Source organism: Pezoporus occidentalis, unplaced genomic scaffold, assembly GCF_034315485.1.
Source record: "Pezoporus occidentalis ecotype Australia unplaced genomic scaffold, CSIRO_AGI_Poc_V1 ctg223, whole genome shotgun sequence".
Taxonomy (NCBI): Eukaryota; Metazoa; Chordata; class Aves; order Psittaciformes; family Psittacidae; genus Pezoporus; species Pezoporus occidentalis.
In genome coordinates this window covers 534,378-561,504 of record NW_026914106.1, presented here as the reverse complement: position 1 = coordinate 561,504, position 27,127 = coordinate 534,378, and the positions used below count along the sequence as shown (strand labels likewise).

Genomic DNA, 27,127 nt, shown 5'->3' with positions numbered 1-27,127 from the left:
CACACACATTTCAGTCCCGTTACCCCCAGTTTTTCTTAAGCAATGAAGAGTTCAGCATCAATCCACGAGGTAAAACAAATGCCACTGCCTTATCCCTCAACATACCTGTTTCTTCTACAATTGTCTTTGTTTAAAAACTGCAGTTTCTCTCCATTTTCCTTCCTAGGGGAATGACTCCACAGTTCTCAATCCCAGATAAGCTGGTTCATTACTTTCACAAGGAACAGGTGATCTTCACACTATCACCTGCTCCTATCTCTCACCGCATCTTAGCTCAGCACAAGCACCTTGGGAAAATCACAAACAGGGGATGACAGCAAAGAGAAATAATCCAAATCCAAGGTCAGAAAGACTTTCTTTGCTATAGACCTTGTTGATAACAGAGTAACAGTCTCCTGCTTTGCTAGTGATTCACATAGGTATTAGCTATGGGAGGCTTTATACCAAGAAGGAAGCTAATGCCAAGTATCCTAATACTGAAACTGTTTAGGTAAAAGCCCAGGAAGCAGGAGGTTCACTGCAACCCAGCACTACCATTTGCTGGGCCTAGTATTCATTGTCAGTCTGGCTTCTGATGTGCCAACTCCTTGCCCTGTCCAGTGCATGAAAGGAGCCCATGAAGACTGAACTAGCACAAAACTATCTCGTGGTCCTTCCTGAAGTTCTACCCTCACCACAATTTTTCTGTGGAATTGTACTAGGAAGGACAATCCCCATTCCACAGTTCTGAGCCATGTACTGGGTGTTCAACCAACTTTTAATCACAATATCATACAGTTTGCAGCCAAACACCTTAAAATAGCCTGAGCTTTTTATAGCTCTGCCGTTACCACTGTCAACCAAATTCATAACCTCAAATAACTAAATCAGGTCACTCTGACAAAACCCATTTTCCATGGAACTTTGTGGACTGTCATTCACTAGATTCAACATGCGAAAGGTGCCAAGTCTCAGTGTGATTTAGAGAGAAGCAAGCTGGGATTGGGCGTTAAACAATCCAGAATAACGCTTCCCAGGCGAACGGCACCAGATCGGGAAATTGAATCTCATTCTGTTCTGCCCGGCTTAGTGCTTTAGCTGCAGTATCCCCGGCCTTCCCAGGCACGCATCCCCAGCTGTATTTTAAAGCAATCATGTTTTAAGACCATATCTACAGTGAAAGATCAGTCTGTTTTCTTTCGTGTGGTAACCATAACACACATGCATGATGCAGGGAAACGGCAGCTCTGTTGTGCATCGAAGTACAAACCAGACAATATTTACCCACTACAGCCAGACTTTATTCTACACCGGTGCACAAGTCAAAATCCCCCAGCACAAAGAAAATAGGAATGGTTCTGTGCAAAAAACCTCCCACAGAGTTTGATACTGCTGGAGCGGCAATGGGAGCAGCTCACTATGGAAAGCACAGGGAAATGAGAAACAGAGCTCTCTAGTTTCAAAAACCGAATTAAATCCCCATCCATCTTCATACTAATCTCCTTACGGCAGGAAATGTTATTTGCTATGGAGCCATGTAACATGTTCAAAGTACAGACGGTTGCTGCTGCTTAAAGCCATCACAGGATCAACAGAGGGCTCGGGCAGGTCTCACTGAGGTTTCTGTTGGGCAGTCAAGGCCTGGGGAAGCTTACAAAGAACAACCGGTTTCTGCTGTTGTCTGGTACTTCCAACGTGCAGAGGAATGCCACCAGAAGTAGCCACACAAGCACACAGGCACCTTCTGTTTCACAAGCATATTTACAGCTCATTCAGTTGTACTCTCAGACAGGCATGTGCTCCCTGCGCAACAGACCAGAACCACAACCCGAACACAGGCTCTGACTTCAGATCCTCCCATTGTTTCTTTCCCTGTTGTTTAATCTTCCCTAGGTCCATGCCAGATTTCTCTCCTGCAAACACCCAATTTGGATTGCATCAGGAGGCACTAACAAAGTGCTTCACGGTCGTGTCAGCACAGTGACAGAAAGCTTTCTCATTCAGGTTTATCCAGCTGGAAATGGAAGTAATTGATGTGAACTCGAAAAATATATGATTTGGAAGAAGGGGGTGAGGAAAGCTTTCCCCCAGCATTGCTGCTCCACCCAGCTTGTACCTCAGTCAATCACACAGGGCTGGTTAATCAGTAGCTCTAATACCACTTCCCTTTCCTGCATTTACTTTGGGCACAAGAGCTACCAGGAGGGATGCTGAAATGGGAGCAAGGTGTAAACAGGCACGTGCTGCAGTTTCTTGTTTGTCACTGGTACATGAAAATGAAGCTGCAGCGAAGGGAAAACAGAATATTCAATTAGAACAGCGGATGGTGACTGCTTGCCTGAGCACGGCTCTTGTCTGAGCAGGGGAGGACTGGAATGAGTTACATGTTCCCTCTCCCTAGTTCACAGCCTCCTCGTGTAAGTCAGAGCTTCGTTTAGAAAGGCAGGAGCAGCAGGGAAGGTGGGTGTGCAAGGGGCACCTCTGCTTAGGAGAGGGGACACCTAAGGAGGGCCAAGATGCACTACTGCATGTTGATCCTCAAAGCCTGAAGCACGGTACCCAGCCCACAGCTGCAAACGCGCTATGTTACAGTCCGAAGACAGTAACAGGAAATCAGAGCACAGGCTTGGGCTGCACAGGGGTCTTGCTACTCTTTCCCAGGTCAAAACCTGATCCTGAGCCACAGTACTGAAGCAGAGACCATTTGCTCAAGAGACACAAGTGCCTGAATACCCAGGTTAACGTTCTCACACTTCCTTCACAGCCTTCCACCGCCTCACTAAAAACTGACTTACCCCGAGCAACTGCCACTCCTTGAACCACAATGACAGCGCCTACCCCTGCTCAACTAGGCACTGCTACAGGAGCGTAAAGCAAAGCATTCAAAGACATGATTTGAAGCCATTATTATTTACGCTGTGGCAGAGACCTCAGAGTCCAAACGTAACAGGACTTGCACATACTTCATTTCAATTACACACTGTAACAAGGGGACCAGCCCAAGGCTGCTGGGAGCCAAACCTGGGAATTGCATGAAAAAACACAACTGAAATGTATCAGAGGTTCAGCCAAGTGAAGCCCAGCATCTCCACTACCCAGAGACCTGACCGGGTAAACGTGACTACCTGGACATTGCTTCTTAAGCAGGACACATGCAATCATCATCTGATGCAAACAGCAAGAGCTTCACCCTGCAGTGATCTCCGAGCCGTGGAAGTTTCACATTTAAACACCAGAAAGACTGACACAAGCAGCAGATGAGAAAGAAATCCTGCCCCTTCCTTTTGTTACAGCTCCCCCACCTACCCCAAGTCACTGGGATTTCCCCTTCAGGTTCCCTCCCAGCTTTGTTTTTCCTGTGGCTGACTTCTCATTCCAAGCAAAAGCAGAGGCACCTGGAATGCCAGAACTCGCTTACTTAACAGCACAAGTGTGGATTGGCACCTCTTAGAAACACTGCCAAAGAGAAGCATTTGTTACTCATCTGTAAGGGTCCCAGGGAAGCTCCCTTGACTCAAATGGAACTTCCCCCATTTACCTTCCGCAGAGGAACTAAAAGCAATCCAGCTTCTGCAGAGACCTTCCCATTTATTGTCCCCTCCTCTAGCAGCGTGCACTGGGGACTGCTGTGAATGATCATGTGAATCAGGAGGAACTGCCTGCCTTTGCTACCCAAACTCGGGCACTGGCCACTGCACAAGAGACCAAACAGGACAGCTGCTCTGTACTGGTATTAGCATCTCCTTTGGGAAGATGCCTGTGCTGGTAAGAGTCCATAATGGACATGCAGGTCTTTGAGGTCTTGCCTAGTGACTGCAGTGCCAGTCATCCAGAGCTCAGCTCCCACTTCCTCCCCCACATGGCTTTTGTTAGCTTGCTGTTTACAGCTTAAAATTATTGACATCATAAATGTTGACTCATTAGGCTGAAACTGAAAGAAAAGATCCCTGCTTCGCTTGTGGCTCCCTCCTTTGTGGCACACCTCTTTCCTCCTGCCTTGGTTGCGTACCTCATTCAGCTTATGTGACACATTTAAGCCTCAGAGGGATGAAAGCTATGGCAACAGGAGTTGTGCATCTAATCCCCGATGCAGAGTGCTAAAAACGTACTGTGCAGCATCCCATTTCCTATTCACAAGACTGTTCATGTTTTCATTCATGTTAAACTCAAGAGAGAAGTTACAGAAATTCTGTATAAGGAGAAAAATTCAGGGCAGCAAGTCCCACGTGGGGCCAGGGCACTTGCTTTATAAAGCTGAAGGAGGTTTATGGGGGCAGGTAGAAATGGGGCTCATGCCTGGAAGCACGAATGAAGCAGTACAGCCAGGAGAAACATGTGGGAGCTGTTAAAGCCTTGATTACGTTGCACTTCTGCTCTAGGTCACTATTTCTATTCCTGTACAGAGGGTGATAACGCAATATCACACAGCTGGACCACACTCCTTAAGCTCTAACCTGCTTCAGCTGCTGCCGCATGCCAGCCACCACCTGAACCAGCAGCCGCAGGTCACAGTGCCCCGAGCTGGGCTAAGGCACCCTCACTCCACAGGTCAGACACAGCATCTCCGTGCAGGCCAGAGCAGAGACCTCGCTGTGCTCAGAGACGGCCACGAAGCCCCTGCACAGCACCTCCAGCACCACCTTCAGAACAGGCAGGAACTCCACAGAACAGTGGCACTTTATGCCCTGCCTCTCTTCTCTCTGCTGATGAAAAGCCAAGGGGGGCAGACCCCGCTCCCTGCCTCTGCTCCCTAGGTGAGCACTGGCTTCATGCGAGCATCCATCCTACAGGACACTGCACGTCCCTGCCCAGCAAAGCACACCAAAGGCAGGCAACACCAGGAGCCTGCTCTCACCAGCGCCTGGATGCTCCTGCCCAGCAAAACCCCATGAGCTAGACAAGCACTTAGAAATACCTGAACATTACACACATGGCAAAATTAAAAAGCCATAAGCATGTTCTCCATTGAGCTCTGCACTGAGAATTAATGCGTGATTCACAGCTTCTATCTGTGGGCTGAACACCGGCTGCTTATGAATGAGTATTTCTGCAGCCTAAAGGCTATACAAGGCCCACTCTAGGATAAACTCCTAGGGACAGAGCACGAGCAGGCACAGCAGAGAGCACAACATCCACCTGAGCCCCGAAGGAAGGCACAAGCAGGCACACGGACTCACCCCTGCCTCCGTGTGAAGGGGCTCTTCTCGAGGAGGACTCAGCTGCTTCAGGCGAGCAGAGCCAGGGCCCCGGTCCCAGCAGCCAAGGAGCCGTGGTGGAGCTGCGAGGCCGCCAGCTCCGAGAAGCTCCCGCTGCCACCCCGGCCACAGCCGCTTCAGGGCAAACAAGGCAGGAGCAGCCTGGGGGCAGGGTTTTATTTGGGTGGGTTCAGGTGCAACCGCTTTGTAACCACACGCAGGCGTCAGCGGAGCCATTAAGGAGCCGATCAGTGACTACATAAGAGCTCTTAAGGAAAGGTGTGAGGCGCGGCTCCTCCCGGCCTCGGTGCGAGCTCAGCGCCGCCGCGGCCACACCGGGGAGCGGCCGGGCAGGAAGAGGAGGAGCGCGGCAGTGATGAGCGGGGCGCGAGGGGTGAGCGCGTCTGGAAGGTTCTGCGCGGGCGGCGGTGCGTGGAGGAGCGCGTCTGGAGCTCAAAGGTGCGGTTTAAGCTTTATTTCGTTCCGGGGAGGCCGTGCCGGGCCCCGGGGATGCCGCCCGCTGTAGCAAGCGGGCTGTGGGAGCCGTGATTTTCCTACGGCGTCTCGTGTGAGTGGGCTGCTGGCGTCTTGGCCGAGGCTCCTATGGGGAGGACAGGAGTGATTTATGTGGTGCGTGTTAACCTGCAGAGGGGAGACTGAGATGAGCTCTGAGGCAGAAGCTCTTCCCTGTGAGGGTGCTGAGGCGCTGGCACAGGGTGCCCAGAGAAGCTGTGGCTGCCCCATCCCTGGCAGTGCTCAAGGCCAGGTTGGACACAGGGGCTTGGAGCAAGCTGCTCCAGTGGAAGGGGTCCCTGCCAGTGGCAGGGGTTGGAGCTGGAGGAGCTTTGAGGTCCCTTAAGCTCAAACCAGGCTGGGATGCGATGATTTTGGAGGCATGGGTGGCTGCTGCGGAGGGTGGGTTGCCGGGTTTACCGGGCACGCATCCCTGGCAAGTGCTGGCTCCGCTGGGAGGCATTTCCTTCCCTGCAGTTCTTGAGCAGCATCCAGGGATGCCTCACTGGAGTCAATTGCAGGGTTGTTAGTATGCATGCGCCATGGCAGCCTCTCCAAACATGCACCCCAAGTGTTAATAAGCAAAGTAAACAGCACAAGCCTCCACGCGGAGCTGCTGCAGCTCCTAATAGCAAACATTAACTCCGACAGGTTTTGGCTATCTAAACAACCTGCTGAGTAGGACTCCTGTTCTTCTCTGTGTCCCATCCCCTCCCAGCTGATGAACCAGTGATGCTTTGCTTTACTTCCAGCTGATATTCCAGTGCTATTCATTCATCATACTTAGTTTAACTTCATAAATACCGTTTCTGTTCATTTATACTGTGAGCCTTTTCTTAGCTTACAGGACAAATGGCTGGCTGTTGGTGGCAAAAGCTAACAAAGAAAGAGTTAATGAGGAAGAACAATAGATTTGTCCCATCTCTTGGGGGAAGTGAAGGCAGGCCTGAAAATCCCCTGGGTGCATACTGGGATTGTTCAGTTTTACTGAGGACGTCTTTTCTGAGCCCTCAGTGAGAGCCGCAGTCATTCACTATTAAAATTAGCACGAGGTGTGAGTATTGACCTGGACTCTAAATCAGTGCTGAGCAGTCACACAGTGCTAACCTCTTAGCTCTGTGAAGTGCTCCCAGGCAGTGCAAGGGGCACAGGACAGAAGTGGCCGTGTGGGTATTATTTGGTAATAAGCTTTAAATTGGGGTTGGATTTGAAATAACCACCTAGGGCGAAGTCTGCGTTTATAATTTTCTGTATTGAGATGTTGCTTGCCTGAGTTCCAGCTCACACTGGAGAGCTGTGAGAGAAGGAAAGTTGTTCCACTTTAAGTGGGAAATAAAGCTAGCAGTGCAGGTTGGCTTACTCTGGTGGGGGCCTGGGGGGGAAAGGTGTGAGCATCTGAAAGAATCCCTGATGAGCATCTCAGTTTGCTTAGAAACTTGCAAATAAGATGGGTTTTGAAGCCATATGGAGAATCTCACTTTGTTCAAGTTGCATTTAAATATCTGCTGGTTACCTCTTATGGCTAAAATCAGAGATTACCAGCATTATGTTTCTTCAGTGTATTTTGAAACCTGTTTTTATTCCGGGAATGGCGGTGGTACATTGGATATAGTGTTACAGATCTGTGTGAAAGTGTTCAATAGAACTGGTGCAATGTAGAAGCACGTTCCAGTAAAGATCGTAGTGACATCTTTAGAGATGGAACACCCAATGAATCTGTGCACAGAACACGGACCTGGGGGAAGCACAGGCACTCAGGCACATTTCAGAGGCACTTAAGGGTGGAATGGTTAAGGTGAGTGGTGAGGGACAAAGCTCTTATCCCAAAGTGGTCCCTGTTGCAAAGCTCAACTGGGCTGTAAGCAAAGCGAGCAATTGCTGGAGCTTCCTCTGCCAGGGCTGCTTGAAACTTTTCTAGATGTAGTCTGTCCTTGTGACTGAGGTGTGTGTGGCTTTACAGACCTGGCAGTGCATCTGTTGGCAGCAAAACTGCTAAATACACAAAAGTATCTCTTGTTTCTGGTACGTGTTGGTCCTGGGAGAATCCACCCAAGGAAGCTTCATTAATCAAGAGAACCCCCAAACAGTCTGAAGATGATTTTAACGGGATGGTTATAGCTAAGGGAACAAGACATATTCAACCCAGAAAATGTGAACTAAATCCAGACATGGGAATTAAAGGAGAGTATATGAGGTAACTTAATTATTTACCTAATTCTGTGCTTTAGATATACCTGGGGGCTCTCGTGCTTTCCCCATAAGCAAAGAGCGGCTTCCAGTCTGCATAGCATTTAATTTAGTTTGAGTGAAACAAGAATAAAAATAGCAACAGAAGTAAAATCTTCATTAGAGAGCAGGTGTGCTGCTCTCCTCTTTAGCATGCCACATTAATTTGGCCTGCAGCAGTTGCAGCTGCCCCCACTGAAGTGGAGAACCTTGGAAATAAAGGTACAAGAGCAGGAAGGCAGTCTCTGTGGAGGTATTTCCCATTGGTATTGCTCAGTGTGCTGTGGTTATTTAGATGCAGCTTTCATTTTAGAGGGGTTGCCAAACAGTTGTACTCGGGCTACTTCAAAGCAGTACTCCGAAAAGAAAGCTGCTTTCTTCTTGTGTCCCAGCGGAGGTAGAGGAGAGGCTGTTCAGACAGAACACAGTCTGCAGGTGAACGTCTCCTCCCTTGTCTGCTGTTGGGCGCTGCTGTGATGCAGGATGGTTTTTATTCTGTGGTGGAATCTGAGCGAATTCAGCTTGGGAAGCCTCAGGCCCCCCATAAGCTCTGTTGTGGGGCAGTCCCACTCATTGGCTCTTCTGAGGATGCGGTCCAACATTGCAGCCCTGGTCCTGATTTTCAGAAAGTGTAAATGAGTAGAAAGCTCCAGAAGTGCTGGTGAGGAGGGAGGCAGGCAGGAGAGGGGATAACAGAGGGTGGTGTGTGTCGGTAGGAACCGGAACTGCTGGCCAGGTTCTCGTTGGAGTCTGAGAATGCAGGTCACTTACGGTGTTTCGAGAGAGCTTTTCCTGTTCCGAGGTTATTTGTTTAAGCTAAAATTTAGCACTGGGAAGAGGTGGTATTTTTGGCTTTGCTCTTCCTGACCGTGTCTGTTCTCAGTGGCAAAGGTGCTTTCTCTGTTCCATGTTTTCCTTACGTTCTAACTCTTGGGATAGAGTTTTTTGTAAAAAGCATTGTTGTGGCTGGCAATACAGAAGGGCTCCTGCAATTAGGGTGATAAGGTGCCCTGAGAAGGAGTTTCTTAGGGAGCACAAAGGGTGGGAGAATCACTCCCGCTTAAGCGGAGAAGAGGAGGGGTATGGGGAAAGGGGTAAGCTTTGTTTCCAGGCTCCCGAGCAAAGGTGGTGGAGATGAGCAATGAAAAGTTCAGCAATGATAAACTTGTTAAAAGTTGCCCTTGACTGCTTACAGGCATAATTTTAATTTAAATGTAATAAAAACCTAAAAGGGAAAATTAAGCTGCGGAAAGCAGTTAAAAAGCCTGTCTGAAGACATCTGCAAGATGGTTTTATTCCAAGCAAATATAAGAAAAGTGTTTGGGTTTTTTATTGTCAAACAATAATAGTGCCTCCATTTATACAATGCCTTTTACAACCAAATCTTTTTCATATATTACTTCCAAAACAACACAAAAGTTGATTTATTTTTAAACCCTGTCCTCATAACCCTTTTCTTCCCAGCGGCACGGCGTCTCTTCACCGTGGCACTGAGTTACTGAGGGCTGAGCACAAGGCTCTGTAAGTGGGAAGCCAGTTTGGCTGGGTCAAAAGAAAGCAGGGACTCTGCTTCTGCCCATCAGCCTGTACCCTTGGTGCTGAGCCCGGTGGCAATGCTCTGACATGAAACCATTTACTATGTGGGGCCCATGGCAACACAAGTTAGATTGCGAGTTGAAGGAGGCTTGTTCTGCCCAGGGTACCCTGTATCTCAGTTGGTGTGTTTTGTTCTTTCTTTAGGCAATCCCTTTCCCAGCTGCTTGGTAGACTTCCCCCCAGACCGTGTTGTGTCCAGATGGCAGTAGATGTGCTCCCTGCATTCACAACTCTTTCTGCAGTCATTTTAGATCATTAGTCATTTGGAGATCTGTGGATTCCACTTCACTTGACTTCCCTAGCAGGCCTGAAAATGATCTGCTTGCTTCTCTTGCAGCAGGAAACCAGAGCTGCTTTCCATAGTGTATCCTCTAACAATCCCACTGATCTCCCCAGAGGATAAGGAATACTTTTACTGTGACACAGGTCACATAGAAAGAACCTTCGCAGATCTCAGGATATGATGATGTGTGGAAAGGTTAGTCAGCATAACCCATAGATCATTGGGCTTGGGGGAATTGAGGCATGTGAGGTCTCAGCTGTGCGTGGGTAAATCCCTTTGACCTCAGCTGCAGATGGGAGGCCATGGTCACAGCTCTGCACAATAGAAAGGATCTTGTGTAGCTGCTCCGGTGAAGTGGATTTTTCTGTCCTGCTCTTTGATGGGAGGTCAGAACACTGCAGTAAGGAGGTTGGTTTGTCCTTGTTCGTTCTGACTACCTTGACTCACATTTAGAAATATGAATGGGAAAGAAAGCTCTTGATGTGGGAAGGAGCAAAAGCAACAGAAGGTTCAGGTGGGAGTGGGAGGCAAAGTGGGACGGTTCAGTGTAGTTATGGTAGTGGCACTGCGGGGGTCAGATCTTAGTTGGGCTCTTGCTGTGTTAGGTGGTGTTTAGTGAGAGCCAAACCTGACCTATCAAATGGCATCAGAGGGCTGGACCGGAGACACCCAGGAGCCTTTGTGGTACCTGTGTCTTTGTGGTATCTGTGATGGCCAGAGCATCAGGACAAACCTCATTTTGGTTACATGCTAGCCTTGCTGATAAATCAAGAAGGCCGAGATGAAGCTTGCTAGCACAGTGAGAAACAAACCAGTTGTGACATGATGTCAGAGCATCCAGAGGAAGAGTTAGCTCTGAACAGCTGATTTCAGACTTGAGGCTCTAGCAGGTAGCCGGTTGTTCTCAGGTCCCTGTTTTAATCTCTTGCCTATCTGCTGCCTCATGTCAGGAAATCAAGCCAATGGCAGAACATGAAACTGGAAGCCCCAAGAATCCTGATTTTAAGCTTTGTGCTTGAAAGGCAGGAATTGAATCTTTCCCTGGGTGAGGAACTTGAAACCTACAGCCGATTACTAACTGCTGCAAAATAGTGCTTTAGTCTAAAAATGCTGACAGAATTTAATGCATCTTATGGGGGGGCATACAGCTTAATTAAGTTTTGAAGAGTCTGTAATCCTTGGACAAAGGGCTCTGTGTAAATGTAATATGCAACAGCTACTATTAATGCAAGCTGTTCTGATTTCATGTGGACTGGGGACATGAGGTGCTTTAGAAGAATCACTGTGGTGGCTCTTCTTTCAAAAGGAGAGATTGGGAACCTGGCTTATGATGTGGTCACGTGAGGCAGAAGACTTGAAGACTTCTGCCTCCTGGGGTGGATGTGAGACTTGGGCTTCTGAGCCTCTTTTCCCTCTGCTTGGGGGCGATCAGATCACTCCAGCTGTCAGAGTGAGTCCGTATCTTAAGCAGTTATGTTAACTGCAGGGACCACAGCCTGTCAGTAGCTGCCGGTTGCTTGATGTGCATCAGTTACTAAGTAGTATTAGTTTAATCCATGGGAGAGTGGCTACTGCGCTAGTGCAACGTGCTAGCAGCATGTGCACGGTTAACTTCAGCTGATCAAGCAGTACCTCATCTATGAGTGTCCACATACAGATTTGTCATCTGCTGCCCTGATGACAGCGACGGGGTTTGAGTTATAGCTCTTGTGTGGCTGGCTGTAGGTGCCCTGCAGGACAGGATCTTGCGGTACTTTGGATCAGCAAGGATGTCATAGAGACTTAAAGCTGCCTAACCTTGTGTTGAACAAGTGTGAAGGACATGAGCTGCTGCTGGCCTGGCTGGGAAGCTGCCTTTCTCGCAGGGCAGCAACCTGTCTGCACTGAGGCACAGTGACTGGGATGGCCAGGACGTGTCCAATAGTGCAAGGGCTGGGACCCCTCTGGAGAGGAGCTCTTCTGTAGTGCCATCGTCGTTAACATTGGTGCTCCTGCAAGGAGCTCTTGTGCTGCTTATTGTAAGGGCTGCTTTTTACCCTGTGTGTTTGCTGAGGGGGGCATTAAGTCTGGTCACCGCACCCCAGTGTGCTGGCCTGTTTGTCCCAGCTGAGGCTGGCTGCGGTGCTGCCTGCCTTTGGAGGAAGCTTGCTCTGAGTGCATCCTACCCACTGAGCCAGAGCAAAGAGAGGTGGCACAAACCTCAGGCTTTCCATCCCTGCTGCCTCCTGCAAGTGGCACTTGGCAGCTGCCTCGGAAGCTAGAGGAACAGAAGGATCTGGAAGTGGAGAGGTTAGCGATGTGAGTATGGGGCGCCTCCTGGAGCTGCGTGGAGAACAGTGGGAAGTGACAGAACTTCCTAGTGCTTCTCTCTGGGGCTAGGCAGGAACATATGGGCCTCGCACGCATGGGTTGTCCCTGTCTGTTGTTGGAGTAATTGCTCATCTGGCTGAAAGCCATTCCAATTCAGATGTTGAAAAGGAGCTGCTGGTGACACTTTCCAGGTTTCGGTCCTCCCCCCTCACCACCTCCTTGCTGTCCTAATTAGATTTAATATTAAACTAGAACATGGAAGACATCGTCATAGAGGTTTAATCTGATACACGTAAGCCGCCTTCTAATTTGTGAGGTCATTAGCGAGGCGGAATAAATAGCAATGAGTTTGTGGAGGCTGGAATGTTTGAGGTGTCGGCATTTTAAGGATGGGGCCATTCCTTAAGTGAGCACGTTGTCTGCTGAGTGGGCTTGGCAGCGTTTTTGCCTAAACCTGGCATTTGAACAGCATCGCATGTAGTGGTGCCAAATGTGGCAGTTGTACTTGTTTGTGCTCTGGGAGTCTGCAGTGCCAGCCCAAGAGCTGGGATCCCCTGTTCTCCTTCCAGCATCATGGGACTTCCCTCTAATGCATACCTGAATTTACAGACTAAGGCTGTGCTGCATGGCTTGTGCTCTCCTGGGGGCTGTGTTGACAGATGTGACGTTGGGGTAGAAGTTCAGTGTCAGGTGTGTCTGGGGTCGCTAGATATTTCAACAGGCTGGGCACCAGAAGGTCTGATTCTCTCTGGTTCAGGAGAGGCTACAAGGTTTGGCTCTGAATGTTAATAGGTTTATCTTTCCATATCGGAATCCAGAAGGGATGGAGTACCAAGGTTTTGCATTGAATAGAGGTCATTATTTGTCCTTGCATTGCAGTGAGCATGTGGTAGAGCTGGGCTCCGGTGTTCACAGTGTAGTGCTGTAGTACGTGTGGATCCAAAATACTGCTGTTGTGTAAGGAAACAAAGAACTGTCCCGGAAGTTGTGGTTTTTTTTTTTTTGTTTGAAAGCCTTGAATAATAATTCCTGCTGAAAAGAAAGCAGGAATTGAAACCCCCTCTTGGGTTCACCCAGCCCCACGTACTCCGTGTTTCTCGGCCGTGTGCTCCACGCTGCTGCTCAGTTTCAGGCAAGAGGAGGTTTTCCATTCAGGTGGGTTTTTTTAGAAGGCAAAAACTTGAGCAGTAGTTGTGCATTTGCTTGGTGAATCTTCTTCCCAGCATATGCTCAATGCTTGGATGAATGAGTTATTTAAGTGTATTTGAAGGTTATGACAGACACCTGTAAACAGAGAGATATTGATAAAAATGTCATTTGGAACCAGATACCTGCCTTTCTTGCAATCCAATTACTACTGATGGCGAATAGCCCAGAACTAGCAGCAAAGTGCATTAACTCAAACTGTGATGGACAGGATGTCCTTAGAGCGAACATGATCAGGGCCTTATTTACCTCTTGCTTTGATGTAACTCTGGGAGTTAATGGAGTTATTTGTAATTTACACCAGAGCAAACCAGGACTGACTTCAGATCTGTTATCTATAGGCTTATGGTGGACTTCTGAAAGCGCAGTGTGCCAGCTAAATGGTGCTGAGGCCAGTAGCTGAAGACTCCAGTGTTACCTGCTCCTGAGTTGTCCTCTTTGAAAGGCTTCCTCCAGACAAGTCAGTTCACTGTGGAAGATGCCTTGGTTTTTGCTGTGCTGTAAATAGCAGAGAAAACTGCCTATAGCTGCATGTTCTGCGCTTGTATGCACATGGAAAGACCTGTGAGACTGTGCTCTTGATCAGGGCTGCTTTGCTGGGTGTAGTCAGGCATAAACAGATGTGGTCATAGACAGTTGACTCCTGTTGCCTACTGCCTCTCCAAGATCTCCCCAAAGCTGGTTAAGTAAGATTGTTTTCTGCTGTGATGTGAACTGCTTGTGCTGCTGCGGTGTTTGGGTACCATGGAGCTGCTAGTGCTTTCCAATTGGACAGAACTCTCAGATTCCATTTCCTATTACTGTTCTTAACCTCTTGGTGTTCTGAGTAAGCTCTCATCCTGGTTATGTTTCTCCAAGTAATATAATGGTACTGTTATATATAATAATACATACAAAATATATATAATAATATATATAATAAATATAATGGAAGTGGTACTGTTGTACAGTTTTCTAGTTAGGTTGAAGTCCAGAATGACTGGAAATGAAATGATTATTTGGTGGTAGTCTTGGCTTTCAGAGAAGTAAACCCCAAAAGACAAGGTTAATAGAAGGTGCGTTTAATCTGGATTGCTCTTATTTCCTGTTCCATGCAGGTGCTTGGTTTGTATCTTCGTGCTGTCAATAAACCCAATGCGTTTGAGCAGACAGGATTAATGCAGATTTTAAGGGCTATATTTAGAAGTAATTTAGCTATCACCAGTCAGAAGGGTGGGGAGAGATGTGATGGTTATTCATACTGATTGAATATTCTATTGATAGAGATACTTATTAACCCTAAACATGGCTTTCAGGTCTCAAACAAGAAAGAAACCCCTTGGAATTCAGATGAAGGAAGAATTCAAGTGAAGAAGTGAGCTGGGAGGGAAGTAGCAGGCGGGCTGATGAGGCAGACCACTATAGCTGGATGGGTGGCACTGGAACAAGTGCTACATAACATGACAAGCTGTGATGCTGCAGGAGGGAGGGTGATTGACACCTGGGTGGTGGGTTTCTTTTGCTGATGGCGCAGGTGTTCAGTGTGCTTGGAATCTGTTGAATTTCCCTTCCCAAGCAAGCAAGGAATGCACTTGCTCAGAGGTAACTTTCTTTTGGTTTATCTTTGATTTCTTTCCATAGACATGATGGGGAGGGAATGGTTTGTGTGTGAGTGATCTCTGCCTTGCGCACAGGCAAGGTCAGTGTGCTCCTGCTCTGATTGATGGCCGTTAGGCTAAGGAGCCATGAGACAGGAGGAGTTCAGTAGGGAACCAAATGCTGGTCACTCACTGTAATTTCATTTCAGTTTCTAAAGACTCTGCCCTGCCCTCCCTGCTCTCTCATTGCATTTCCTGAGCAGAGATTTCATTTCAGATAGTGCAGCCAGCACTTCACACTTTTAGGAACATTTATAAAATGGAATTACCAGAAATAATCATGGTAATTAACATACAGAGTTATAAGGAGGAAGATTAATTACAAAGATGCAATTAATCTGCAAAATATAAACCACGAGGAAAGCTTGAAGAGGTTAGCAGCAGTGAGGTACGCTTGGAGCTGCACACCCAAGCAGTCAGCCTATGCTGCTGCACAGCCTGAGCCTCCTGGGGAAAAGGAAGGAAACTGAGGCGCTGAGAGGGAAAGTGGCTGATCTGTTATCTGGAGAATGAGACAGGTGGGGCTGGGACCTGGAAGACCCGACTGCGCGCCCTGCTCTGAGCAGGGCACAGCAACCCTTCTGCGTTATACTGAGTGTTTGCTGCGTTAGGGCTTTTAAAAGTAGCTCAGGAAATCGGTGGCACTGCTGAGAAATGAATGTGTCTGCTGCACTCCTGTGTGGTGCCTGCTCCAGCATGCCTTTCAGCACTGTGCATTGCTTTACGCTGCCAGAGGAGCTGCCAGTTCTATGTAACAGTCTATTGAATAGCTCCATGTTGTTTTATGAAGGGAGGAGGGTCTGGGAGGTTTTGGTAAGCAGCAGAATGCTGCTCGTTCCGGGGCAGGGGTTTCTGGTTTATTACAGTGATTGTAGGGGAGGGCTGATTCCTACAAGTAATTGCCTTCATTTCCTTCTGAAGATGCAAGCAGTTACTACGGGCAGTGATTAACACTATAGAAGCAAGGTCAAACCCAAGAACATTACCCACTAAAAGTCACTTTCCCAAAAGTCATGTCAAATTGTTGCCTTAGAGTAGCTCAGAAAAAAAAGAGGCAACTGATGATGAGCTGCTTGAATTATGTAAATGCTCAGGTATCCATGGGTTTGACCTTTTTGCAGATGTAATTTAGCATTCAAGACACTGTCATCTCACTGCCAAAGTCAAATTAGATGCTTGCTACTGCAATTGATAGCTGATAGCCGATCTCCTTCAAGAACAGGCAGTACAGCAAGGCAGGTGATGCTGTTTGCTGCAGCAATGGGAAGCTGCATTTTTAAATATAAAGTGGTTGAAGAGTTTTGGATCCAATTCAGATGAGCAATATGCTTTTATAAAAACATGCACCTGCTTCTTCAGGTCATTATACCCGTTTTATTTATGCACTGCAGGCCTGTAAGATGGCTCTGGGCTCAGCAGCTCTCCAGGATTGTCTCACCTTGGGCTTGCTTCTTTCCAGCAGGATGGCTCTGGGCCAAGCCTGTTCCTAGCCACAGGAGCAGGGGGCAGTGATGGCATTGCCATGTTGCCCAGAACTGCTGTGTTTCCAACTAGCAGTCAGCGATGGAAGGTGTCCTAACCCCAGGGAGAGCTTTCTCTGAGTGATGCCAGGCATTGTACAGCTCCAGTGCAGGTGCAGAAATGGTGTGTGTGCCCGAAGCAGTGACACAGATGAAGCGCTAAGCTCTGCACAGTCCAAAAATCTCTGCAAACTACTGATGTCCATAGCATGCGGGTTATGTACCGGTGTAAACCTTGCTGTCTCCATCTGCCAACCCAGTCCCATCCGTGCTAGCAATAAAGAAACAAGCAACCCCCCCTTCTGTTGCGCTGTGAGCTTGGCTGCCTGCCTGAGGTTGCTCCTGTTCCCAGTGTGCCAGGTGGCTGAGCCAATTGCCTTCCCACCAGGTTTGATCCAAATAGCATCGCCAGCCTCCCTTCATCCTGAATCAGTGTCTGTTGTAGTAAATAGGAATGGCTCTGAAGGAACACCTGCTCTTTCTGGCTCCCATTTGACCACAGCATCTGGAAAAGGCCCCTACCCCGCTGGGGCTGGTATCTCACTTTAACTGTCCTGAACTGGCCTGGTCTGCAGCCCTGTGGAGGCATTTCTCTTTCTGCTGGTATCGGTGAGGCTTCCCTGAAGTTGTGGTTGCTCAGTAACACCTCCTGGCTAGGACAGAGCTGTCCCAAGACTTCACATCCTTTCTGAGCTGAGAGCGGTTCAGTTCAGGTGTTCTCTGTCTTCATACCTGTAAAGCTCTGCTGCTTGCACGGGAGCTCAGCAGCAGAAGCTGTCTGTGAGCTGCCTGGCTTGCGTGATTGAAAACGTGCCTGCTCCTGTTGGTTGGTGTACAAAGGACAACCAACATGCAGGTCTTGAGCAGCAACATTGGCGTTTTCCCGGGAGCCCAGAAGCCAGTTAGCAAATGACTGTAAAAGAGCAGCAGTGAAATAGGAGGCTCTGTGTTTGTCTGATGAGGCTCAGAAGAGCTCTGCAGTCTGCTGTTAGCGTTTTTCCTCAGCATTAGCCCAGTAACTTCCCTAAAGTTGCTCTGTTTCCACAGGAACAAAGGAGAGCCAAAGCTGGCTCCAGATTCCTGCCTGTAATTGCTCCTCTGCTGCTGCCAAGAGTTAACTTCTAATCTGGTACAAATTGCTGCTGTTGAGTGCTTTCCACCCTGTGCCTTCAGCACAGCTCTTCCTACCCAAACCCCTGTGTGTTATTGCACTGAATCCTTCTCCCTTCCTGAAGGGTGGTTTGCTGGGCATGGGGAGATGCTTCGGTCCTCACCACTAAACTGGGTTTCTGTGCTCTGCATCAGAGCCCTCACCTGGATCCAGCTGTGCTGCCTTCGCTGTTTCACAGCTCACTTCAGATGCAGGGTTTGGATTTCATGCTTCATTGTTTTTTCCTTCCCTGTTGTGTGGCCATTTGTGAAGTGAAGGTGAGTTGCAGGATGTGTTCCTCCCAGGCGTGCAAAGAGGACAAATACTGAGCATAATTGGAAGCTTGTTTGCCCTGTTTGATGCATTTGTAATGTTTGAGTGGCTTTCACAGATTGCTTTCTGCCACTCTTTGCAGTTCATCTTGCTGTGTATGGAAGAAGTTTTGGGGAGCTGCATCCCTGGGTCCCCGTCCTCTGGGACAGGAGTCCCTGAGCGGCAGTTCTCACGTGTTCCTGGAGAGGCATCCCCCTGGTAAGGAATTGGGCTTTAAAAGTGACATGATTGCAACCATGAACCCATGTGTGAATTAGTGTGTCCTTTGGCAAGGAAGAGATGGTCCAGAGTGACAGGGTGCTGCCCAGTTGCAGTGTGTCTGATGAGCATGGTGACAGTCATGGTTCCCCGGGAGGCTTTCCTGAAGGGCCAGGGAGAAAGAACGTGCTTAGGTCTTGTGGCCACCCTGTGCTCTCCTCTGTGGCAGTGGCTCAGAGTGGCAGTAAATCTGTGCTGCGAAGAGCTCATGTGACTTCAACCAAGCAATCACTGGGTGAGTTGGCTTTTCCCTGCTATAGGAACAGGGATGTGAATTGCCTCCATGGCCTATGAAGGGTGAGCTCTTGCAAGCTCAGCCTTTGCCCGTTACTTGATACCAGGATAGTGTCCCATCATCTTTAAGCTGTGTTGTTACACACTGATGGCCAGAAGCTAGGACAGATTGCTTTCATCTAGACTCTTCGTTCTTCCTCAGCCTTGTCTTCATCAAGCTGCAAGTGTCTCTTGAGCTTGCTTTTTGATGAAAATCCAAGTGTTCATGTTTTAGAGCAAATAACAGGTAAAGAGCAGCCTGAAAGCTTTGAATAGCCACAGGAGACAAATGGTCAATTTGATCTGGAGAAACCCCAGCGTGTGTTGTGCTGGTTATCTTGGTGTCTCTCCAGTAAGGGTGGAGAAATGAAATGGTGTCCATCAGCCAGGTTGTAGGGGTGGTTGTGACTTGAGGATGCTGAGAGTAAAGGTCAAACAGGTGAAGAACAGATTCAGTTATCTGCACGATGTCTGTGAGCAGGACCTGAGGGGCCATTGCCATTCACTGTGCACCTTCCAGTTCATTCACCTACTTCTAGTAACTAACAGGAGATATTTACTCACGTGGAAATGTAATGGGAAAACCTGAAATTTGTGATTCTTGCCCTTCCTTTTAACCCGGGTAGCTCTTGTTAGTGCAGCCTGTGCTGCAGATCACGCTTAACTTTATAACCTTTGTGTGGTCATGGTGTTCCTTCAGTCCAGTAAACCTCTGCTTCAGAGGTTTGTCTAATCTGGACCTCAGCCTGTGCTTGCTCAGACGTGCAAAGTGAGTGTCAGCCATGGAGTCCCTGCAGAACGGTGCCAGCCTGATCATGAAACAGGAATTCTCTCAACGAGTGCTGCCCGTGTGATGTCTCAGCCCTTCTCGTGGCTCCTGTGCCCTTTCCCTCTGGGGGATGCTGCATGGCACTGCTCAGGATTTGGCACCTCTCCGAATGTGGCTGTGGACACTGATGAGTGTTTGGGGGTTGTGGCTTTCCCCTTGCTGTGGTGATTACAACTGCATCAGGAATGAGTTTGCTTTGCGTTGGCTTTCTCACCACCAGGTCAGTTCTTTGGATGCAGTCAGTTGCTCACTGCACTCTAATAACCTATGTTGTTTCCTGTGGATTTGTGACTAAATTATATGCAGAACAGTGACACTGAAAAATGTGATCTTCATCCACTGCTGTTTGTCTTGCCACCTTTTCCCATAGGCATGGGCCTTGGTTTTGTGGTATAAGAATAAGACATCTTTGAAGGCAGCCGACCAGAAGATCTATTGGCTTTTAAAGCATAGATGTTTCTTATCCTTAATTCCTGCAAGTTGGGCCTGCAAGTGTTTCATGTATGGCTTGAGAAGGTACAGGGAGGTGCAGAGTCTAAAACTGCCAGCGTGTGAGCTGACTTGCACCATACCCTGTTCTTCCTGGTGCCATTCTACCTTTGTCTCGGAGCATCAGGCTCCATGAATAGTATTTTGAATGAAATATCTTTTGGAAGTGAGGTATTTTTTTCCCCTTTTTACAAGCTGCTTCTATCAGTGAATGGTTTGACTTCAGCTTACAGAATACAGAGGGGAAAAGGCTAAAGCCAGTAAGTTCTTCATTTGCACATGATTTAGTCCATGGGTGTACCTGGCACGCTGCTGTGTGAGGGAAAGAATGGCAACAGCAGAGAAGCTATCAAAAAAAGCTCACAAGAATGAGATGCTGTTCTCAGGCCCCTGTGCCTGTGGTTGGGAGTCATTCATGGAACTGTGCAGTAAAATCTGCCTGCGCCGTCAGCTCTGTCAGGGTGGGGTGGAAAGGTGCGAGGGATGCGCAGCAGGGTCAGACTGCACCGTGGGCCTTCACGGGGGTTTAGGGCAAATTAGGCTTTGTTTTCCTCTTTTAAACGGGAGCTAAAATAGAGGCTGGAGAGAAAAGGAGAGATTGGAGCAGCGTGTCTTGTTCCTGCCAGTGTGAGGACCTAGCCAGTGAATCATGGTTGCTTCTCTCTAGTGTAAGCTATGTCTCTCTCAGGTGGGTTCACTAGGAAGTTGTTTTAGCAAGCCTGGAAATGGGAAACCAAAGGTGACACAAACCTGAGATCCAGAAGTGCCCTGATGCCCTGCCAGTTGTGCTGTAGGAGACACCTGGGGGTTTGTAGCTCTTGTTTGTCCATGGTTTTTGTGGCTCTTGGGCTTTCCTATTTTCATAGGAACCAAGTTTTGGCCAACCACCACTTAGAGTGAATGAACACTTTAATCCAAAGCTGAAATTGAATGGAGTGAACTGAGTTGTCCTAGTGTGGGAGCCTCGATGATGAGGATGTCTCACTCGATGGGTTGGATGGCTTTTACTTTTTTTGGCTTTGGTATTCCTGGTTTTCTCAACCCTTCCTATAAAACACTTCTACATTTTCACTTTTTAGAAGGGTTTTACAGTTTGTTCTTGCCATAATGTGTTTATTTTCTCTTCCTTCTAGCAGATGTTAAGCAATTAGAGAATATGGCAGAGCAACATATTTATACAAATGAAAGGAAGTTAGGAATAGATGCTCTGCATCTAATGCTTCCTAATAAGATTAATTCAGTGGTGTACAAATGATGCTGCCACAGCCGCAAGTGAGCATTTGCCAGTCACTTGTGTGGTATACAGGAGATCTTACTGACAGAGGGAAGTAACTGTCTGCGTCCACCCCATGGATCCCAATTTTCAGTGCATACAGATGAGTTGCAGAACAAGCCCATTGGAAAAGAATGACTGGGTAACAAATTGTACAGACTTTAAAGAAACCCCACAGAGCTCAAGTGGCCAGAGCAGTGATTTGTGCTTCTGAACTCACCACTGTTGCCTGCAGTGATGTCATCCTGCCTTGTGAAGCTTTTCTACTCCTCGAGGCTCGTGCCTATCCAGATGTGCTTTGATGAAGAATTAATATTTCACTGTTGGTTGTGTACATTAAGAATGATGGGAGCTCTGAGCTGCTCTTTGTGCAGGGAAGTCTGAGAGCGGGCGTGGATCCTGTGCTCAGCGCTGGGGTGGGATGAGCTGGCTTGGAGAGGCTGAGACGCGCAGCCCTTCACCGCCTCCTGCTCCATAAGGTGCGATGCCGTCTGTTGCCATCTGTTTACAGTGCGTTAGCACTCCTGGGTGTCACTGAGCTGCTGGAGGGAGCCCGCCTGTGAGCGGTTTTAGCAGGGAAAGAGGTAATTCAGTGGGAGAGCTCTGGAGAGAAACCTGAAGAGCAGAGAAGGGTCAAAAGAGTCTTTGCAGCCTCTGCAGGCTTGTGTTGCTGCCCGGAGTTGTGTGTTTGAATTGGTGTTGTGCACTTGCTGGGGTCCTGGAAAAGACTTTGTGACAGAGGCACTTCCCTGGCTTGGGAAGTGCAGTGAAGTAGCTTCTGCCCAAACAAATTCAGGACAATGGCAGTGCCTGTGGAGATGTGCGGAGAACGGGAATGCTGCGGTGACCAGGATGGAAAGTGCTCCTTCCCCTCTTCCATTTCTGGAATCCGTGTCTGAGTCTTCATAACCAATGGCGACAAACTTCTAACAGTTTGTCATGCAGGAAGCTGGCATCAGAATCTTTCTCTATGGGTCAGCAGTTAGGAGGTGAAGCTGGTCGTGAGCTTGCAGCAGGAATTCATCTGCTTGCTTCTGAACAAATGAGCAAGAGAAAATAACATTCGAGGTGCATTGATAGCAGCAAGTTCTGCATGAAAAACAGGGCTTGTTTTAGGAACAAACTCTTTCTACTGGAGAAGATGCTGTAGGAAGTGGGTGGACGAAGCACTGAGCTGTTAATCCTGTGCTGATTTGTCTTTAACAAATGAGCCAGTCTTTTTAATGAACCCCCCCAAACACACTAAACCCAAGCCAGTGTTCCCTGGTGCACTGCATTTGGTAAAACGCTTGTGCCCAGTTTGGGTAACTGTTCCCCAAACAGGCAGGTTGCAGCACCTATAGGGGCAATTGCACAGGTAAGATAGAAGTTGGTCTTGGCAGTCGCTGTGTAGGGACAAGGTGTGTTGGCAGTGAATGCTTGGAAAGGGACTTTTTGGTGGACAGTTGGGCTCCTTTTTGTTAAGAAGACATGCCATGTAAACATGCATAACTCAGATGTGCAATAAACCATCTCTTTGCCCAAGGCAGGATCAGTGTCAACCCTATTCACATCACCTAGGCAGATGTTTCATGTAATGCTGATCCTGCCGTAGGGCAGGAGTTGGACTAAGTGACCTCTGTAATTTCCTTCTAGCCTTGTATTCTGTGTGTGTGTGTGAATGCTGGGGCAGAGAGCTCCGTAGATCCTGCCCCAGAGGAGCAGGAGAGCCCAACGTGAAACGTGAAAGTGTGTATAGACTGCTTCCTGCTGCTCACTTCCTCAGCTGGATACTTCCCCTACCCGGGAGACACAGTCTGCTCTCAGAGGTGAGGGGAGTGCACATTCAGTAAGACACTTCATTTCTGATGGGTAGAAGCATCTGTGGAAGATTAACAGGGGCATGTTTGAGAGGAGAATATGAAAAGGAGATTAAATTCGCATACCAGCATGTTGGATGTGCTCCTAAGTGTGTTTCTCCTAACCTTGGGCTATCCCTAACCATAGTGTTCTGTCAGATGGATTTACTCCTTAAATAGCATAGACACCCCCATGCAATTGCAGTTAGATTGATAAATATAGGCTTCATGTAGTCTGCTCCCTACTAAGAGATCCTAATAGTACAACACACTTACAAGAGCCTATCTTTGCAAGGCAGTGCTTGGAGGGCAATATATAAAGTGCAGCTGAGAGACTGAAGGAATTTAAGATGTGGAAACTGGCTCCTGGTTCATCAACATAACTGAGCCATCTCAAGCACGCCAGACTTGCTGCTTGTAGCATTTGAGTGTCAGTTCTGAAGGGTATGGGTTCAGAATTTCATGTTTACTTGCTATGCTAGACATACCACATCTTGAATCACAGCACGAGGTCCCCTGGTAGCGTTCCTGAGTCCTGTTCTCAGAGGAAAGAAACTCTGTTCGTCAACTGTTTGGGCGTTTGCTTTGGAAACCTTCCATCCAGATGATGTGACTCACTTTGCTGCTTGCAGGAGTTGGGATGGGTGTGTGTATGCTCAGTCACAGCAGAGCCTTGGAGATTGAGAGGCGGTAGGATTGTGGGAGGGTAAGAAAAGAATGAGTAGCACTGGCTTTTAGTGGGCCTGGGAATATAGAGAGGGATGCTCTTTGAACTGTTAGTTAAGAGGTAGAAATAGGTGAAGAGATGGGTAAGAGGAGGAGGGCTGGCCCTGCTGAAGGGTGCCTGTGGATAGTGGGCGGATGTTCTTCATGCAGACAGGCCTTGGAACTGCTCAGTAACACATCTCCTAGTTCTTGGGATGGGCTGGGTCTTGGTGAAGGGTCAAGGTTTCTGGCCAGGTCTCTTCCTCCTTTAGATGCCTCTGCTGACCTGTGGCTGCTGCTGCAGTATGTAGGCATCCCAGAACTCCATTGTTCCAGCAGCATGTGTTACACCTGGGTGCTTGGTGTGTCCAGCCTGTGAGGGCGATGGCAGAGCGCTGCCCAGGTAAACCAGCCTGAAAGCTTTCTCCCTCAGAGCCAGGCCTGCTTGGGTGATGCATCTGTGGCTGCTGTTCTTTCTTACCTAATGCACTTGTGCTTTTAAGTTCGGAGACATTTCTTACCTCTCCCCTAAGCTCTGAGCTGCAGTAAGCTTGCATGTGAGCAAAAGAATGAACTTTTTAGCCTGGAATAATTGTGTTCTCTGTCGGTGACAGAATCTATTTTGGTTGTTTTTTTCTTCCTTTTAAATGGCAATTTTATATCATAGAAAAGTTTTTAATTCTTCTGCAAACTACATATAAAATATAACAGATAGGCAAAAATGTATTATTAAAGCCATCTATTTTTCATGGCATTCCTGTAATTTAATAAACTGCTTAAGCCCCATTTCTGCACTGTGCGACATCATGAGAATAAATCCCGTCCTTTGATTAATAGCTATTCCATCAGTCCCCCCTCCCCACATTACCTGAAGTGTAATGGGCTTGGGAACCACGCAAGCCGGGTTTGTATGAGTTTGGTTTGGGTAGCTGGGCTGAATGACTCTGGAAACGCTGCTCAGTGCCTGCCCACGAGGGTGGCTCTGTTCCAAAATAACCCAGGGACCTGCAGCTCTGACAAGTGCTGGTTGCGTTCTTCCAGTTTGCTGCTCCAGTAAGGAGAGTAAGGGGAGGATCCTCACCCAGGGGAGGGACATCTTCAGCAGGACTTACTGCTACTCAGTGAGGAGCTCTGTGGTTCTCAGCAGCAGGGCAATACAGGGGCATATTTGAAAGGGGGAAAACTTGCATCTAAAGCTGGAAACTGCAGTGGCTTGTGGCCCATTCCAGCAGGTAATGAGCAGAGCAGGTCTAGAGAAGGAGTTGCTCAGGTGGGAGGTTGGTGTGGTGGTGGTGTCCATGCTCGTCGTACACTCGGGTTTTGTAAAGCTCTAAAGCTCTGCCTGGATCAGAGGTGCCCCTCGGCTGGTTCCGCTGTGGTCATCACCCTGCTGGGCCTGCAGTTCTGTCCTGTCTGTTTCCATATGAGACTTAAAGGCAGAAGAGCGTAACAGGTTACTTTCAGCATTCCCAACTAGCTTTGGTTGTCTGAGAAGGATCTAGTGTGCAGTCAAGTAGAGGCCACAATAGGACTTGTACATCCATTCTCTTCTGAGACTTTATTATAGGACTGTATAAATCTGCTCTCTAAAACCTCCATACATATGCGGAAGAATAGGACCACTGAAAGCGTCTTTGTAATAAATTCATGAATGGTGAAGAGTCAACAAGAGTAAAATGGAAATGATCCCTTTTAAAAAGAGCTGCTTTTGGGAGACTTGTTAAATGCATGCAAGATGGGCAGTGCAGATCACAGCGATGCTGTGTCTTGGGTGCCCTTTGCTCCCAACATGCTGTCCTATGGCACTGGGTGTTACCTGTGGGACTCTCACTGTATGTGGCATGTTACAGGACTTCAGGGGTTTTTGGAACAAATTCCTTGAGCCAGAGCAGTCCAGGTGGTTTCCATGGGTTTGGATCATTTGGTGAGTGAGCTGACTATGGAAAGGGAAGCATATTTCCTCTCGGGTGCCGTTATAGCTTGTTAGAGTGAAGGACTATCACTGATGCTTCTGCTTTCTCTTCCCAGGTTTGCTGCTGAGAGTGCAAACTTTGCTAGTCAGAAACACCTTCCTTGAGTTTCCTGGCTGGGGAGACTGGGGGAGCAGTGCTGCTCCTCCACTAGGATGTGGTAGTGCAGCTCCAGCCTTGTGCAGGGAAGCTAGGGGCAGGAAATCTGACCCTGGCTCTGTCATCATCATGCAGCATTTCATAAGTTGGAGTGAGATTCAGATTCAGTTTCCCTGATGATATTCCAGCTGTTGAAGCATCTCATGGTGTGTCATGCGCTTCGCCTCGTAATCCTTTTCCTGGTAAAAAAGCCTATTGCCACTGATCGAATGAGGGAGAAATCAGTGTACCACGGGCAAAGTCTTACCTACAGTGATGCTATGACTGAGCAGAAGACAAAAGTCTTGGCACTGTGGCTCAGCATGTTAATATCTGAAGTGTTTCTTATTTCCCTTTGTCTCAGCCTTTCTCCCTGCTCGTATTGACTGTATGAGCTATAGAGTGCTCTAGAAAATAACCAGCTGTTTCGTTAAGTGGATTTGGTCTATCCTTCAAGTTGACAGACGATTTTTACTATGTACTATTACTTAATGAACTCTTTTGTGGCAAATGTAATTCAATACAGATTCTGATTTCCAGTTTGTCATCAGTCCTTTTATAAAGGAAGAAAAATGGAAAAGGGCTTGATGATTCCTTTATCTTGTTATGCTAATTGCATTAGGAATATTGGAGAAAAACAGCCAGTGGATTTAACAGAAGAAAAATCCAATCTTCTATTCTACTTCAAGAAAATGGGAGTTTACTGGGGCAGAACGTGTCTGAATTCAGCCAAAGCAAATTCTGATCCAAGTTTAGGTTTTGAAAAACATAAGTAAATAATTATTTTGTTCTGTGAAATTCTTTTTGAAAGAAGCCTGCAACAGATATAATGGAGGATATGGATGAGTTACAAAAGACACAAGGTTGGGCCAGGGAGCAGCATGTGGCATCAGGTAGTAATGGGAGGTACTAGAAGGGAGTTGAAAAAGGGTTGAGCTCTGCATGCCTGCAGAGGTTAAGCGTGTTTGGTCCCATCAGCTCCTCCAGGACCGAATGGTGCTCTGCATCCTGTAGGACCTGTAACTGTCTGTGATGTGCCCAGACTTCTGTTACACAGTGTAAAGAGTTAATTTCACATACTGATGTGTATGGGTGCAGTAATCTTAAGCAAAGTGTAAATCTCTGAATTTAAGAGCAGACTGATTTGCCTACTACTGGGTGTAGTGCTGGGTGATTGCGAGCTGTCAGATCCTGGTGACAGAGACCTTAATCACTGGTTTTAAGGCTGGGAGAGGCTGCTGTGGTGATTTGTTCTGACGTGTATCATGCAGGCTGTAGGATCCCATCTAATCACTCTTCTGCTTCTGACCCAGCAGCCTGTGGCTGAAATCCAGCAGACACACAGCCAGTGTCAGGCTCCAGAAGGTATTTTGCAGGGGCGAGGGCTCGCTGGCAAATGTTAGAGC

The 27,127-nt window shown here is 47.9% G+C and overlaps 1 protein-coding gene across 1 annotated transcript in view; it reads left to right on the top strand.

Annotated features, from left to right (window-relative positions):
* The first annotated feature begins 5,691 nt into the window (after positions 1 to 5,691).
* Positions 5,692 to 27,127, top strand: part of CSMD2 (CUB and Sushi multiple domains 2) — a 291,426-nt gene continuing 269,990 nt past the window's right edge. The window contains exon 1 of the mRNA XM_062620680.1: positions 5,692 to 5,742. The gene's annotated coding sequence lies outside the window, so the exon portion shown is untranslated. The remainder of the gene's footprint in view (positions 5,743 to 27,127) is intronic.